General features: G+C 50.9%; 1 long non-coding RNA gene across 3 annotated transcripts in view; it reads left to right on the forward strand.

Annotated features, from left to right (window-relative positions):
• The window catches only part of LOC308634164, a 46,871-nt gene extending 30,768 nt beyond the window's left edge, over positions 1-16,103 (forward strand). For all 3 annotated transcript variants that reach the window (XR_014018965.1, XR_014018966.1, XR_014018967.1), the window contains 4 exons: positions 14,448-14,759; positions 15,231-15,357; positions 15,491-15,669; positions 15,863-16,103. This is a non-coding gene — a long non-coding RNA (uncharacterized lncRNA). The remainder of the gene's footprint in view (positions 1-14,447; positions 14,760-15,230; positions 15,358-15,490; positions 15,670-15,862) is intronic.
• Positions 16,104-17,307: the final 1,204 nt, after the last annotated feature.

The following is a 17,307-nucleotide window of genomic DNA, read 5'->3' on the forward strand; positions in this document are numbered from 1 at the left end:
TTCCCGGGGAGGGTCTGAAGATGGCTCAAAGCCGAGGCAGCCCCTGTGGAGCAAAGGCTAGCAAGGAGGCGGCTTTCAAAAGGAAAGACAATTATTTAGATGTAAAAGCTTTTGTAAATATTTTTTAAAAATTAAACTCTCATGACTTTGGAGCCAGGCCTCAGACAATTCAGCTCCCATTTGGTGTCTACATTCCTAATGCAAATAACTGCCACACGTCGCTCTCAGATTTGTGAATTAACAGGATTGCAGTTCCGTTATGAATGGAGGAAACAGCGATTGATTGGACTTTGGATCAAAAACTGGATCAACGGCTTGTTTGCTTCCCAGTATAGACCTGGCTGGTTTCAGGGGTCAGGGTGAGTTTCATCCCCCGGCTGCCACCTGGTAAGCCATGGCTTAGGCAGGGGAGAGGTTGCACCCTTGTCATGCCGCGGGTCCCGTTCCTGCTGACCTTTCTCTCATTCTTAGCGTTAGGAGACAGTTCCTGTCTTGCAGGAAGCCTGACTCCAAATTCAGGACATGGAATTTTGCCTCAAAGTGGACAATGACAGAATGATCCTGAACAACTCCCACTACACCCCTCCCCAGGTGTAGTGGGGAGGGGTGGTATGTAGTGGGGCTCAGCAGGGGTGCGGCTGTGCAGAACATGCTCCTCAGTTTTAGAAGAGGGCCTCTCAGGCTGACGTGCCAACGACTGGCACGGAGGCCAGCCAGGTGGGGAGCTGCCTGCAGTCAACTTTAGTTTGCTAAGTGGTCTTCATCTTTCACTGCATCTTTTACTCCAGGGCAGTTGCAGAAATCAGACAGCCTGTTGTGATGTGTGTGTGTGTGAGAGAGAGAGATAAAAACAGGAAGCCTTCCTTTTTACTTTTATTTATCAATTATCTCAACATCTCAGCTATTTATGATCTTTTCACTATTTCAGGAGATCTGCACTGACCAAGAATGGCATAGTAGGCTCCACTGGCCTTCTTGTGGCCTGTGGGTTGTGGGGTTATAAGTGAAGGCTCTGGTCAGGGTTTGTGCTGCACCGCCATCTTCCTGGCACTTTTTTGCTGACCATTCAATGGGACAAGGAAAGGCAGGATGAGCCCTGAGTGGCAGCTGCCCAGCTGATGCTGTAGATTTGGTTTGAACCAAGCGTCAGACAGAGCGAGAAGGTGGGGAAGCCTCTGGAGGAATCTGAGCACATCCTCCAACTCAGCGTTAGTTGGTGCGGTCTAACTGAGTGCATTGGAGGAATTTACTACATCATGGAAAGTTCTGAGGTCTCATGAGCAGGATGGGGGTGTGGACCTGGAGTTTTCTCTCTGACCCAATTTTGCCCTGCTGTGTGCATCTTTGTGCTGAAAATCACCATGTCCCCGGCCTCCAGGATTTCACTTTTTTTGTCCTCAACAGTTTGATCCACAAAATTGCACCATTGTGTGGGCATTTGTCTGTTTACCATAATGAAGGCAACTGGATTTGTAATTGTCTATTAAATGGTCTATTAAATAGTGTCATAGCTAGAGGGACCTCAGCAAAAATAATTCCGCTTTCAATGCTTCACAAACTCCCTCCTCTCACACTGTTTCACGGCCCTTTTTTGGGAAGATAGCTTCCAGCATTTTCTTCTTTTAGAAAAAATCTCTTAACCTGAAGCTATTCTGGTGACTTTCCCTCCCCCTGGAGCTTGGCTCAGCCTCTCATGTCACTCTTGCCTTCCCACTGGACGGCACCCCCAGACGCACATTCCACCTCCGTCTGTTGACTGCGGCTTTTCCCCCTGGTGTCTGTCCTGTTCTTGTAAATGGGGTCGCCCGGCATCTCCAGGGTCCTTGGGGCTCACTTTCTGACCACCCTGCCCCAGTCCCGCCTCCCTTTTCTGCACCTCTCTGCCATGCTTAACTCCACTTGCCATAGTTAGGTGGACAACCTCTTAGGATTGGTTGATGGGTCAAGTTCTCCTCGGCTCCACTCCCCACAGTCCCTGCTCTCAGCTGAACCAGCAAGTTTTCTTAGAGGCCCATTTTACATTTGTATAATCCCCAAATATGAGTATTAGAGGGATCTGAAGTGGCTGCTTGTCTGGCCTGTCCCCACTGAGGCAGGAGCTCCATTAGTAAACTCAATATGCTTTTAGGTGACATGCAGATGTACATTAAAACCAAAATTAGGCTGGGCATGGGAGGTTGAGGCAGGAGGATTGTGAGTTCAAAGCCAGCCTCAGCAACTTCGTGAGGCTGTTAGAGAGCAACTAAGTAAGCAGCTTAGTGAATTCTGTCTCTAAATAAAAATAGAAATAAAATGGGCTGGAGAAGTGGCTCAGTGGTCAAGTGCTGCTGGGTTCAATCCCCAGGACCACCACCACCACCACCAAACAGTAATTAGGAACTTGTCAGTCATTGTTTACACGTAACTACAGCTCATCACATCCATGGTTTCATACCTGAAAACAGAGGATGAAGCTAAAAAAGAATTTTTATTTCAAAAAAAGTTTAGTACATTTAGTGTGGGACGTTCAGTAACTACTGTGAAGTTGATTCACAGAACACTCTGAAGGGACGAGAGGGACCACGTGGGACACCACTTTACAGGGTGGGGCAGTGGGGCCATTGAGGAATGGGATCCTTTACAAGAACTAAGTGCTAAGGATTTGGATTTTTCTGGATTCTCGAGAGATGAGGGCTGCTGCATCTGGTGACCCTGGAGAGCACCAGGTCACTGGTTTTCGAGGTCAAGGGACTACCTGGAGCTGTCAACGTGTGGCCCCTAGAGGACAGCTGGGCTTTCTGTGGGCACAGGGGATGCTAAGCAACCTCCCGAGGCCCAACAGCCCTCCTGGGCCTCCAGACAGCCTCCTGTGTGGTGAGTGAGGGTGGTGAAGGGGTGGCTCTGGACTCCCTGCTTGGCTGGCCGCGTTCACCGTGGTCCTGAGTGACCCATGGCTCAGGCTCTCCCATGGATTTCCTGCTTCTCCAGCCGGGCAGGGCCATCTGCCTGCTCCTGGACAGGATGGTTCATGGGGACACTCGTTTGTGTTTGGCATACATTTGCCCCTTCTGATGCTCTCCTCCACTAAATCAGCCAGGGCTCACCAGACCCTGTTGGGGACCTGAGAGCCAGCTTCTTCCTGGCAAACAGGACCCCAACTTTTGGGAGGACAATTTCAGAGCACAAACATATCTGCAGGAGCTTTTCCCTGGTAATTCTTTCCTCCTTCCCTCATGATTGGGGATGTGATCCTGTCATGTGATCCTGTTTTGGCCAACCAGACGGTGAGGAGTCCTCCAGGAGTTCTGGAACCTTTGCGCTTGTTAAAAAGCAAGAATGAAGAGAGAGGCCCTGCTACTCGGGATGCTATTTGGCACTGCTCCTGCCATTTTCCACCAGGAGGGAAGACCTGGCCCGCTCCCTGAAGATGAAGGAGGAGTACTGCGAAGCCTGGCTCTCCATACACCGTGGAGTCTGGTCTCTGGGAATTCCTGTGTCTGGAGATCTTGTTAAACAAGGTCATCAGTGCCCTTATGACTTGCACCCCTTTTTATTTTTAGTTTTTGGGAGCTAAAAGTCTTTTTTTTTGTACCAGGGATTGAATACAGGGGTGCTTTACCACTGAGCCACAATCACAGCTCTTTTTTGTGTATTTTTTAGAGACAGGTTCCACTAGGTGCCTGGCTTAAAGTCTTTTCAATAAAGCCTGGGCCCTGTTCTCGTCTGTGTCTAGGGGAAATGTTGGCTGCTGCTCTATGCTTCCTGGTTTTCATTTCAAAACTTGCAGTCCTGAAGGGTCTACACAGTGGGGAGGGAAGGTCCCGGACTTTCTGACAAAGATGCCCTTCTTCAGAGGTGGAGGTCTTAGGAAGGTTGGCTCCCCACCCTGGGGCTCCCAGTGATGCCAGGATTCCTGTCCCCAACTGCCTACAAGGGAACCCCTGGTCTTGAGTGAGGAGGACTTCTCTGGGATGCCTGTCTTCTGGTCACCCTGGAAGCCCCGTCCTCTGATGTGCACTGCCAGGAGGGTAGGAGCACGCAAGTAATGGCTGTCCTAGATGCCTGCCGGCCTAGCAGGAGGGACACCTGGAGTTGGGAAATCCTGAGTCCATGGAGCAGGATCTACTCCTGTCACACCATCCTGTGCAGCGTGCCACCGTCTTTGTCTAAAACTCGGCTGGCCTTGGAGCTGGGTTCCTCTCAGAGTATCCTTAGATGGGGCAGAGTCAAGCTGCACTCAACAAAGACAACCTAGGATCTGAGTGGTGGCTCCACATTTGTGACCATTGACCAGCCTCGGCCTCCTCGAGCGGCCATGAGGTTTGCCCAGGTCATGCAACATTAGGAGCCTCCTTCCGGAAAGATCTTCAATGATGATGTCGCCACCTGCCTCTTGCTTGGTGTTGCAAGACACCACTCATTACCAGCTGGGCCTGGGTGGCCTAACTCAGCATTTCAGACGATGCTTTCTGGAACCCTCTCATGACTGAGCAGCTGGGGGGTGACGCCGTCGCCCTCCTCATCCCGTGCTGCAGTGTCTGTCTGACAGTGTACTCATCAGAATTTATGGTATAAATTTGTCCCCAAATTATGTTTTTCCCCTGTGGAAGAGTTCCAGCAATGGCATGGATTTTCCTTTCCTCCATCACATTTTTGAAAATAAAACTTTTACTTACTTTGGAATACTTTCCAATATGCAGAAAATTTATAAAAATAGTACAGGGAAAGTCCTGTTGCCCTTCACCCAGCTCCCCCTGTAGCTTCTTTCTCTGTGGACCCCAAACTGAAAACCCACTTCCGCTTTGGGCTTCCTTGGACTCCCCTTTTGATACAGCTTCTTTCTCCTCAACCTCCTCTCAGCACCCAGACCCTTACCTGCTGGCTTCTGGCACACGGCAGATGGTTCCCTTGTTCCCCACGATCTTCTGAGCAAGGGCCCTCCCTTGAGCCCCTTGAGGCTAAGCCCCTTGTGGCTAAGGCCAGTGCATCCTGTGCACAAGGTGCGTTTGCTGAAACCAAGATGGTAAACTCTGGCAGAGGGACTCCTCATCAAGCTACAGGCTTCCTTTTGGATTTGCCCAGTTCTTTTCTCACAAACCTTCTTTTTCTTCCAGAATTCAACCTAAGCTCCCAGGTTGCCTTTAGACTAAGTCACATTTAATTTTATTTTTGAGACAGTTCCTTTTTCCCATCCTGTCTTGAGCACACAGTTTTCAGTCCTATATCACGTTCACCTTGTGGCCTTCTAGCCACGAAAATGTCATTCTTGTCATTGAATCGAGAAATCGTCTCAGATAACGTGTCTTTAATGAAGTTCCCAACTTCTATACGTATCTGCAGTGCTGGTGAAACTTTGACAAAATTTGAAGACAGTCTGGGCCACGTGCCAGATCTTCAGTTCAGTTTCAAAATAAAATTTGGTGAAAAATTTTCCCTAGAGAGCAGTGTGTATAAATCCTCATGAGTTAAAATACTTTCTCTTTGCATGCAAATTTAGAAATTTCCATATTCCTTCTTGTTTATGGGCTGAAAGGTTATGACGGAAATGGATTTGTATTTTTATCCGTTCTGTGAAAAGATTAACATATGCTGTCTTTAAAATGCTCTTAATAGTTTTTAATATCCGTAGACTTTCCTATACGATTGTCTAAGTAATCCAATTGGGAAATTAATTGCTTGAGCTCATAGGTTTCCATGTCCAAGTCCTGGGCGGGATATCAGCATGTAGCTCTGCCTGATGGCATCTAGAGACAGACCTCTTCTTGGAACTGAATTTTGGGACCACAGGCTCCCGCTGTGATGTCCTGTGCCCTGGGTGGAGGCCGGCCTTGACCTTTGATAGTGTGTATTCCTATTTATGCTATGTCCACATCTGGCTTTGTAAAATCATAGGATGAAATAACAAAATGAAAGGGAGGTCTGTTGTGGATCGTTTTGTTTTGGCGACAACGCATTAGACCTGGCAGATTGGTTTCTCACCAAATCATTGGCCCTTTTGTGGGGGCACATGTATATCAGTACTTCACGTCCCACAGAACCGCTGTGGATGACACTTGATAACGGGATCCTGGTTGATCTAGTCCCGATAGGTACAAATTAATGTAGCAGCCGTTGGCACAGCGGAGCCTCCCGGTGCTATTTTAAAATACGTGCGTACATGCACTGCCCCTGCTTTGTGTATTTTTTCTCCCAGTGGAAATTCCCTTAAGACACGGCACACTGGGTGTTTGACTCTGGGGCAGGGTAGCTTCTTTCTCTGTGGACCCCTAACTGAAAACCCACTTCCGCTTTGGGCTTCCTTGGACTCCCCTTTTGATACAGCTTCTTTCTCCTCAACCTCCTCTCAGCACCCAGACCCTTACCTGCTGGCTTCTGGCACACGGCAGATGGTTCCCTTGTTCCCCACGATCTTCTGAGCAAGGGCCCTCCCTTGAGCCCCTTGAGGCTAAGCCCCTTGTGGCTAAGGCCAGTGCATCCTGTGCACAAGCCCCTTGACTAGAGTGGAGGCACGTTTCTGGAGGGTCTGCCCTGGGCCAGATGCCCCACACTCCCTCCGGGATCTCAAGGATCCTCTGCACAACTTTATGAGGCCTCGATCACTGTTCCCATTCTGCATGGGAGGAAACAAGCTCCGTGAGAAATTGAATAGCTGGGTCACATGGCTCGTCGTGGGTGAGCCAGAGTAGACCCCACAGTTGTTAGGATTCCAGAGTCTTAACTTCATTTCCTCTTCCAGGACCAGACCTGCGGCCAGACAATCAATGTGGCCCAGTGAGCCCACAATAAATATTTTTCACTCATCAATCTAATGCTGTTTCTTAAGCAAGGAGGAATCTACTCTTTTAAAGTACATTGTGAGTGCATAATGCAGTCTCCCAGTCTATTGTTTAACTGCCCCATGATCTTTGAATGACTTTATTGTATTACCTACTGTCATTCTTACATTCTGAAATTGATTTTGGAGCAGCTAAATCTTCCTTTGAATGGAATAATATTATGTTCCAATGTTGCCAATCTCTCTCGGTCCTGCACAGGCAAAGAGGAAGTGCTCTCAGCCCCTGGAAGTGACTGATCATTTTCACTAGTTCATCAGGGACCTGGACCACCCTCTGTGTCCCTCCCCCCCCCCCCCAGGTTGTAACTCGCCCCACTGCAGCAAAGCTGCTGTGGAATTCTTGGGTTTCCCAGGACTGAGTTACTGCATCCAAATCAGGCTGTGGTTTGGGGCATCATGATTTTGCAGGGTTAATGGGGCATTCCTGGGGACGGTGGGAGGGGAGAAGGAGGAAGAGTGACTAACCAGGCTGAGGGTGCCGTGGTCTCCAGGCCTCTGACTCTCGTGTGGCTCTCTCAGTGGGTTAGTGGGCTTGAGCTGGGGTCCTTCCGTTCTTGACTGTTTTCATCTTTCTTTATTCATACCCGCTGACTCTTGGTGATTGTGCTTGGCTAGCTGACCCTCCGTGGGATGTGCCTTGCTAGCACCTGGCAGGAAAGTACAGGAACAGGAGTTGGAGGAGCTGGCAGGGCCCTGGCTGGGTCACAGGAGGCTTAAGGGTAGCCAAAGCTAGGGCAATGTCCAGGAGTCCTGACCCTTCCAATGTTGAGGCTCAGCAGGTCTTGGTAGTGGAATTAACTGGACCTTAGTGGGCATCTCCATCTCCCACCTTCAGCACAGATATGATGGTCATTCTGGAACAGCTCTGGTGGCTTGGTCACCTCTGAGTATCACAGGCAGGTACAGACCTCTTGGGGTTCCTTGTGTTGCCCATTTCTCCCTGGTCTTATTTTCCATCACATAAACTATTGACTAAGAGGATGATCAATTTGCTCATCTTTTGTCCCATTTCCTCTGATCCATTTGTGCCATATTTGCTGAACTCTAGGCTGACTCAAAGTGGGACCTGCCAAGTCACAGCCATGTGGTGGGGCTTCCAGAGTGTCACTGCATTTAGAAAGAACTCTCCCTGGCCCATGTCAAGGCTTATTTAAAAAAATCCCCCCGACATTTTACCTTGGTTAATGAGCCCTTTCTAGAAGGAATCCGCCTCTAGACTCCCTGGGCAGCCTCACTTGCTCTTGGTTGGGATGGCACTGTGGTTCTTGGCTTCCCTTTGGGGAGAGCCTGATTCCAGTTAACCTTGGGGTAGAAGTCAAGACTTATGCCTGTAAGCTTTCTGGTCTACCTCCAAGCCTCTCAGGCCTGGTCTTTTATTTTATCTTCATATGTCTCCCACACAAGGCGCCCCAGAGAGGTTAACTGACCTGCCTCGGGCCTCAGGTGGGAGCTGGGAGAAGGCCTGGGGGTCTCCCCTCATCTGCTTCTGTATTCATGGCCTTGCCATACCTCTGAGGACAAAGACACCTTGTGACACCCACTGTCCCTGCACCCTGGGGTTGGAGAGATACAGGAAGATGGCACCAAAGAGTCAGCCCCACTGTTCCAGAGGAGCTGGAGGACAGGTCCATGTCTGGAGGGTTCCAGCTACGACGCTGGCACATGGCTAGGGATGTTCCGTAGAGAGACTTCACTGCAAGCGCTCCTGGAGCTGCTCCTAGCGGGCCAGGTAGCGGGCCGGTGTGTCTGTGCTTGGCCTCCCGGGCTCCTCCTCTGCCTGTCCTGGTCCTCTCCCGCCAGCTGTGTCCTTCCTTTTGTGAGCACACACTGCCTCCCTCCCCTCTTGGAAGCCTTGCCCTCTTCCTTCCCCACACTCTTCTCCCTGCAGGAGGGTCTGTGGTCCAGTTGGGTGCTGCTGAGGCTGGTGGGGAGGAGCTAATCGAGAAGAGAGGGTGATGACCTCGAGGGAGCTCCACAGCTCCTGGCCATGGACTGTGTTCCATGTGGAAAGTCAGAGAACTTGAGCGCAGAACAAAATATGAATGCAAAATGTAAAAAGGAAAAATTCCTGGGGATGCATTTGCCTAGTATCACACTAATAGAGCCAGACAGGTCGGCCTGTAGGTTCCGAGGAATGAGAAACAAGCTCCTGACATTCAGTGGAACTGAGGCCCAGGGCATGATCCCCGGAGGCCAGACGGTCACAGAACCTCTGACCAAACTCTCCTGCTCGCTGAATCAGGATCTAGCCAGGTCACAAGGAGGAGACGGGGTGCACTAGGAGGGCTGGGAAGAGAAGACGGCGCCAGGGCACGCCACTTGGGGGCAGCAACTTGGAACGTTCACACTGCAGGCTTCCCGTGCAGCCAGGCTCCGGCTTGGCATCGTGTACATTAGCAAACGACATCTCAAATTCTAAACAGTGTAGGGGAGAAATCCTATTTTAATATCCGTCCAAAGTTTCCATTTATATTCATATTCAAATTTATCTCTGGAAAATAATCCATATAGTTAAGACTCGGGTGAAAGTAATTGATAAAGCATAGAAATCACAGCCAGGGTGGAATAACCCTCAGAAAATCACAGTATGTGGGCCATTTTCTGAGTGGATGACACTGGGCTTAGAGTTTATGCTGGGAGTATTTGAGCTAAATTAAGTCATGAAAGAAGATAATACAATGCACCATCATTTTAAAGTAATTTAATCACGAAAACTAAAAATTTGGAAGAAAACAGATATTTTACTTAATAGAAACCATCTGTACCATACAGTAGGCAAATTGTGTAAAAATGAATAAAAGTGTCTCGGGAGGAGAGTGGCTGAGCACCGGCTTATGTAATGAAGATGTATATGTGCCTCTTAGCATTTGCATTGTCTATTAGAGGAGGTAAATCGCACAGAGTATAAGGGAAACAGTTACAAATTTTATTACTGTCATATGACTGGTGACAAATGCAGCCATGGAAATAGTGCCTATGAGACGGGTCTGTGCGCAAGTCCAAGTGACTCTCCACTTCCAACCAGTCTTCATGGCTACATTGTTACTGAGCGAGGGTCACTAGGACTTTTTTGTCTAGTTACTATTGCTTTAGTGGCTGCTGCCCACGAGGACCATCTTTTAACTTGTTTGGGCTCCAAGTGTGCCATTTGATTTGATTTGGCTCCGCCGGGAGGCAGCTAATTTAAACACTACTGCAGAGCCTTCCTGCCGGACTTTTGGCTGCCAGGATGCAGGCGGATGGTCTGGGAAACGTTCCTTTGCTCCCTTTGACCTGTATCAGAATGCATTTATTTGACAGGATACTTTTGTTCCCGGAAGAGGGGCTGGCTCGCTCCCTCTCTAAAGCTGAAGGTCGAGTGGCCACATTTTTCAAAACAGGCACTTATTCCTAATCTGCAAATTAACTAAATAATCACAACTGCTAATTATACAGTATCAGGCCCGGACTACGTAGGGCTTGAGTAATAATCAGCTTTTTAAATTAAGTTGGTGACAACCACTATTAGCTGCCATGATTTAATAATCCCAATAAATGTGCACATTTTAAAAAGGGGAGCAGGGTAATTTTTTTCCCCAGCATTTGCAACTGAATCTGTTAATGAAAAGAGAACACAACAGTTTTATGTTACAAATGACGCCATAATAGGTAAATAAAAGGGCTCCTCCAGACACTCTGAAGGACTGGGAGTCATGAATATGAATCAGAGACAGAGGCAGAGAGAAATCTGAAATCAAGTTTCTGTTTTTGTGTGTTATGATGAATTAAGGCCAGAAAGAGAATCTGACTCCTTTTGTATATTAAGTATTTTGGGGCAATAAGAAACAGATTCCATTAACAAATATGTAAAGTAAAAATGCCTCCCTTAAGATTTAGACTTTGGCAAATTTAGAACAAATGAGACGCAATTTTCTACCTCATGCGCCTGCCTGTTTTACCTAATATTCCTCTAATGCATGGGTTCCAGCAGCTACCGCGCAGGCAGGAAAGCGCCCTGCCCCGGGGAGGGGAGGGGAGCCTGGAAGGCACCCAGACAGCCTCTCTGCGTTTCTGCAGCCTCCCAAGAGGGGGACCCAGACTCCTGCAGGGCCCAAAGAGGACCCTCACCTTGCTGGGGACACTCATCCTCTTCCTCTGTCTCCCCATAGTTTTCCTTTATTTCTTTTTCTACCCCCCCCCCTTTTTTTAGTGGTCAATTGAAATTTTATGGCTAAGTTATTTAAAAGAGACTATAGAAGAATTAAATGAGGGAAGGATGATGGAAATGCTGGGTTTCTTTTACAATAATTACTCTTGATAGCAATTTGAACTAATTTGCATTAAAAACACCCATTTAACCAATCTGCTGAAAATGGGGACTTATTGTATGCTGTTTTGTAAGAACTCAGGACTCTTTTCTCCTAATCTGCATTTAGTTTGAATTATGAAAGCGGCATAGGTCTTATTATAGTCGTCTCTGCCGAGCGGGGCTGAGGCTTGTCCCAAGCTACCTGGATGGTGCTGCGGCTCTGTATGTCATGACCAGCGGGTCCTTTCTCAGGATCATGCCTCACATGCAGTGCTTTGCATGCTGGGAGTAGAGGGCAGAGGTGGTGGCTCCTTGCTCAGCATGACCCTAGTCATTATCCCTTATCTTCATTTCTTGGGTTGTTTATCATTACAGGAGGAAAGTTATTAACAGAACAGGTTACTCTCTCCACTCTCCAAGGCCTGAGAAACATACACACATGCAAATGGACGCTATTCTTAATCAGACCTTCAGTAAATAGCGGCAAGCTCTGGGGGCATGTGACGGCCTCCATTTATTGCTGGTGACAGATGATGGTGCTCTTCTGCCACCCAGACCCGGTCGGGGGGGGGGGGGAGCTGGAAAGAGGATTCCGTCCCCACCGTCCACCTCTCTTTGGTTTTCCTATACTGTAACTGCTGATTTCTTTACATTTTTATTTCAGAAAAAGAGGTGGAGAGCCTCGCCTGGTTATGATTGGGGACCATTTGGAACCTTACTGCTTCTTTCTCTGGTTTCTCCTTTTATGCCATTTTTTCCTGCTTGGAAACATTTGGATCTGAAAGGGGCTGAAGTTCAAAGCAGGCTTTTTTGTGGGCCTGGCAGGAGTCAGAGTGTCCAGGAGGTAGAACCTGGTGTCCAGAGGCCACCGAGTTGGAATTTGATGACTCCCCCAAGTTGTCCTTGTAAAGATGGGGACACTGCGGCTCCTGAGGGCAGGTGTCCACTCAGTGCAAGCCAGATGGAGAGCTCGGCACTTTTGGGGTTTGCCTTCATGTGTGCCCCATTCTCTGCACTCATACAACATGCACCGACACGGTTCTGAGAAGGGAGTGGAATTTCTGGAATTTGAAGTCATGGCTGCGATCAGCTGGAAGCCTTGTCAAACTCCTATGGCTCCATTTTGTCTGTCCCCTTCCAATTGTATCTTGCTCTCTTCCCTTCTTTCCTGCCTTCTTTCTGTTCAATTCTTTTTTTTTCTACCTCTGGTTTTCTTTCTTTCTTTCAAGCAACTTTCCAATTCCTAAGGCCGACCCTCCTGAAGTCCTCAGAGGGAGCAGACGGGTAGGTTGGGCACAAAGCCGAGGAGGACTGTGCGGGGTGAAGGCTGCCTCTGGGGGAGCAGGGGCAGCGGGTGCAGAACCCGGCTGCTCCTGGAGGTGAACTCCGTGCCCTGGCCTCAGGCCAGAGAACCTTCCAGCTATGGGGACCCTGAGAGGCTCAGAGTCCTGGGTCCCAGAAGGAAGGGGCAAAGGCAGGCAGCTCCCTCCAGAACAGCAGGATGCCGGGTCGCGTTGCCCCTCTCGTGCACAAGATGGCACTCTTGAGCTTTCCAAGGAGCAGGGCGCTCAGAACAGAAATGTGGCTTCCCACCGCCCTGGTGCCTCCTTCCTCAGAGGCTGCAGAGGAGGCAGGGGGAGGGAGGAAAGTTGGAGGCCCCCTTCCTGGTGCCCCCCAGCCTGGGGGTCCTGCCTCGCACTCCCCCTGGGCGATGCAGGCTTCCAGTGACCCTGCAGGCTGAGCTGCTGGTGTGGTCCTAGCCCCGGCACAGCTGGACTCTCAGGCTTTGTTTCCTGAATGGGGACAAAGGAGGAAGAACCATGAAAACAGCGGGCTTCGGCCGCAGAACACCACCAGCCCCGGAGGACAAGCTTGCTGAGGCCGGTGCTGTGCCAGGCAGTGATCTGATGAGGTCCTGCACTTCCTCACCTGGTGCTGGTCCACAGCTGTGCTGGCAAAGGGTCCATCACAGGGTCTTTGAGAGTCAGGAAACCCCCTGCGGCCCAGAACCCGGAGCCCTTCCCTGGGAGGCCCTCCCAGGTTCCCTGCTGGGAGGAGAGGCTGTACCTCCCTGGGCTGTGATTAGCCACCTGTCTGCCTGTGAGCATCTGAGGGCAGGGACCTGCCAGGGCCAGATGTCTGCCAGTGATGGGCAAGAGCTGGCTTCCCTGCAAGGCCATGCAGTGAGCTCGGCCCCTCCTGAGACCAGTCATGTGACTCAGGGACCACAGAGAAGGATTCTGGATGCACAGAGGAGCTGGGGAGCTGGTGGGGGACTGGAGGTGGTGTTAGGCTTGAGGCGGATCCTGTCATGGAGGCGAGGGTGACTGGGCAAGGTGTTGTGTGTTTGTGTTTGTCAGCCACGGAACGGACAGCCTGTAGGCTGTTCACCCCTTGCAGCTGTCTGTAAAAGGATGAGGAGGATCAGCTTGCATCTGAATGGTGGGCACAGTGAGAGTGACCACAGAGTCACAGCAGGTGCTGGAAAAGGAGCTGTTTCTTGCAACTTTTGGTTTAGCATATCCGAGTACACATAACACACACACACACACACACACACACACACACACACGACATCTATATGTGTGTATCTACCAGGCCCTGGAGTCAGACAGTTTGAAAAGCACTGACAATGGCTCTGGAAGAGCAGGAAACAGCGTGCCTTTGAGTTCCATTCAGCTGCACCACCTGTTTGCTGTGTGACCTTAGATATATTGATTAACCTCTCTGAGTTGACTGGGGTCCCCAGGATGAAAATAGCCCTTCAAGATACAGTTGGGCTGGTGTGGTGGAGACTAGCTGAATGTAGCCTTGCACAGAGTGAGTGCTGTGGGCTTGAGAAGCTTTTTCCCCTTTCCTGACCACTCTGCTGCCCAATCCCTGTATCCAGGACCTCTATCAGGGCACTTGAGCTACATATTTCTTTTTGTAGAATCAGTGGACACTGAAGGCCCATCATAACCATCTGCTCCCCGTCCAGGTTCCTGCTATAAAGGGAACTCTGTCTGAGAAGGTGGCGCTCAGGCCCAGGTCTGGCACTGCTCCGGGGAACTCCAGAGGCAAGCGGTGCCCTGGGCCTCAGCTTTCTCCTTCGAAAAGAAAATTTCATTCAGAGAAGCTTTGGTTGAACGATGAGGACACTGGCTGGGCTGCCTTAGCCCCCTGTCTGATCCGACAGAAACTTTTTAACCTTCAAGAATGTCAGCCGTTATCTCTGGAGTTTCCCTATTAGTTTTATAATCAACTTCACTGACCAACTAAGAATTGATATTCAGCCCAAGTACAATCCTGTCAAACTGCATGATTTTAACTCTTGGGCTGACTGCTTGTCCTGTGCTATTCCAGGTGAGCTCCGACCAGTGTGGCTCCGGACGTGTTGGCCGAGTTGGCCTTCTAGGACGCGCGGAGACCTTGGCAGTGAGCGGCGGGAGTGCTCTGTCACACCAGCCACGCGGCGAGCAGGAGCCAGACGCACTCAGGCTGGTTTCGTGGATGCAGACCTTCTGGGAGCCTCATCCCGGCCCAGAGCGCAGGGGCAGCGCTCTGGGGGCAGAGCACCTGGCGGGCGGAGGCAGAAGCACAGGGTGGGTGTGCGTCCAGCGTGCAGGTGGAGGAGGGGATGTGGCCAGTGCGCGGGGGCAGCTCCGTGTGACCCAGGTAGGCTCCCCTGGCTGTGTGTGGTCCTCTCTGTCGGTCCCACACCACAGCCCAGGTGCTTCTTCTGCCTGAGAGGACTCATTTCCATTTCCTAGAACAGAAGTGGCTTCCACTGTCGTGCTCTTGGCGTGGGTCCCGTGCACAGCACGGGTGGGTGGACGGGCCCACTGCTGCGTGGCCTTGCTCACAGGAGCGAGACCTGAGGGTCCAAGCTGCCTCACCGTGTCCTCGGGAGATCAGTCTGTCCTCCTCTGCCCCCTCCTGAGACCTGGGTAGGGGGGACAGCAGAGGCAGGATGTCCTCGTGTAGCCCGGGGACTGATGCCCATGCTGAAGCTCACCCTGTCATGTCTGTCGGAGTCGGGCAGGTGCTTTGGACCTGGGGACCTGAGGCGTGGCAGAGAGGTGGCCCATAGCCTTGGGTATGTGGAATCATGTCAGTGGCTCTTTAACTTATTACTTTGCCCTCCAGGTGGGTCTCTCCGAGCCCCTTTCATGAGCTGTACACCCTCCGTCTGAAGGCACAGCTCTTGGTTGTGGGTGCCACAGTCAGCTGGAAAAGACCCCAGAGGAGCAAACACAATGAAACTCCACACAGGGTATGTCGCAGTGGACGTGGCCCCGTGGACATGATATGGCGCACGGGCGACGCACTCCCCATTCTCTTACTCACTAGGCCCACGGCCGTCCTTCTCTAACTGGGCTTGGGTGTTTATAGTGTGTGTTTTACAGCTGCAGAAACCCAGAGTCAAAGTGGGGCGCACACCTTGGCCTGTGTGATCCCGCAGTGCTTGCTCTCATGGGCCTGTGGTCATGATGGATACAGAGTGGAGGTGCTGGACCACAGGGGAGGTAGATGGTATCGAAGCCCCAAGACCTAGCGAGTGGACATCTGAGCTGGGTATTGAAGGGTGAGTAGGAGTTGTCAAGGTGTGAGTTTGGGGCAGAGAAGGGACAAGTGATTTTGAAATAAGGAACAGCAGGTTAGGGAATAGCGGTTAAAGTCACGAGTGCAGGGACTTGGGGTGTCTGGAAGGAAGGAAGCTGAGGGCTGGACAGATTTTAAGCCAGAGGACTCACACACATTCTCTCTTCTTCTCCCAGCCTCACTCGAACACAGCCGCTAGAACACGGCAGCCAAAGGATGGGAACAGCCCGGACGCTCCTCTGCAGATGGTCAGGTAATCAGCTGAGCCCATCCCGACAGGGCAGCACTTCCCTGTGAACACGAGCGCAGCCGCGTGCTGCCGCGATGGACCTCAGAAACACCGTTAAGTGAGAGAAGCCGTTCCCAAGGGCCTCTTGATTTGTGACTCTACCTCGTGAAACACCCGGAGCAGGCAAACCTCACAGAGGCAGGGGCTGCCAGGGCTGAGGGAGGGTGGGGAGGGCTCACTGGGAGGTGAAGGGCAGGTCTGGAACCAGGGAGGAGGGATGGATCCGCAGGACTGGGAATGTCATCACTGCCACCAAGTTGTCCTTTAAAATGGCTAATTTCACCTGGATGAAAACAAGCTCCCTCTGCACCGCGCTCCTTCAGTGGTCAGAGCAGCAGTGTGGCCGTGGCCTTCTGTAGGGCAGCCTGCGCCCACCCATCCCTGATAGCCAGGCCGGTTCCCCTTGGAGGCCACCCTGCAGACCTCCGTCGAGGGAAAACTCTTCTCCTGTGGAAAGTGGTTATTCCAACTTGACCCATTGACTCTATAAATCACTTTCTTGAAGGCGAGAAAATAAAGGGCGAAAGTTACTCCTTTCTTGCTCTTGTAATTGCTGGGATCAATAGGCACGATTGATTGGAATTGAGAAATAGTCTCCAGGTAACATTTAGGAAGAATCATTGAGACGGGCACACTCAAAGTGACCGTCTGCTGCCCTCCACGGGGACAGCCTTTGGGATTCTAACCACCTCCGCCAGCCGAGAGGCCAGGGTTGGCGAGGCGGGAGTGTAGCCTGCATGTGTCAATCATCTGGAAGGGCCCTGGTTGCTTCTGCTTGTCAAAGTGGCAGTCAGATGGTCCTGCCTTCAAGCCAGCAGAGAGGCTTCCACGCCCTGACCCTAGGCTGAAGGGCAGGGACAGTGTGAGGAAGCGGTTCATCCCTGACCTGACGTGCTGGGGAGGAGTCACGGTGCAGCCTCTGAGCGTGGGCTGCCCTGGGTGCCCTGCTTTCGCCTGTCCTTCAGGCAGAGACTCAACAGCAAGGTGGTGAATGTGGCCACTGCATCTAGAGACGGAGGCCCTGTGCACTGAGTCTTTGTTTGGGGCACCAAGCCGGGCGTCGTGAGGCAAGGATGTGTGTCGATCAGGGGGGTGGGGAACAGCTGGTCTCAGAAGAGATGCCAGTTTCCAGCCCACTACCTGGGGAGCGATGCTAAGGGAGAAAAAACTGCTGTTGACTCCGAATATCTTGCTTTGGTTAGACAGCTCATCAATAGGATTGGGGGACGGGATTGATCTTTTACTTATAATGCAGAACATTCAATGGATGGCAAAAATGCTTTTAAAAGGGGCCCACGGAACACTTTGAAAATATTAATTAGCGTGTTGAAG

Source organism: Spermophilus citellus (genome assembly GCF_964194105.1).
Source record: "Spermophilus citellus genome assembly, chromosome: 15".
Lineage (NCBI taxonomy): Eukaryota > Metazoa > Chordata > Mammalia > Rodentia > Sciuridae > Spermophilus > Spermophilus citellus.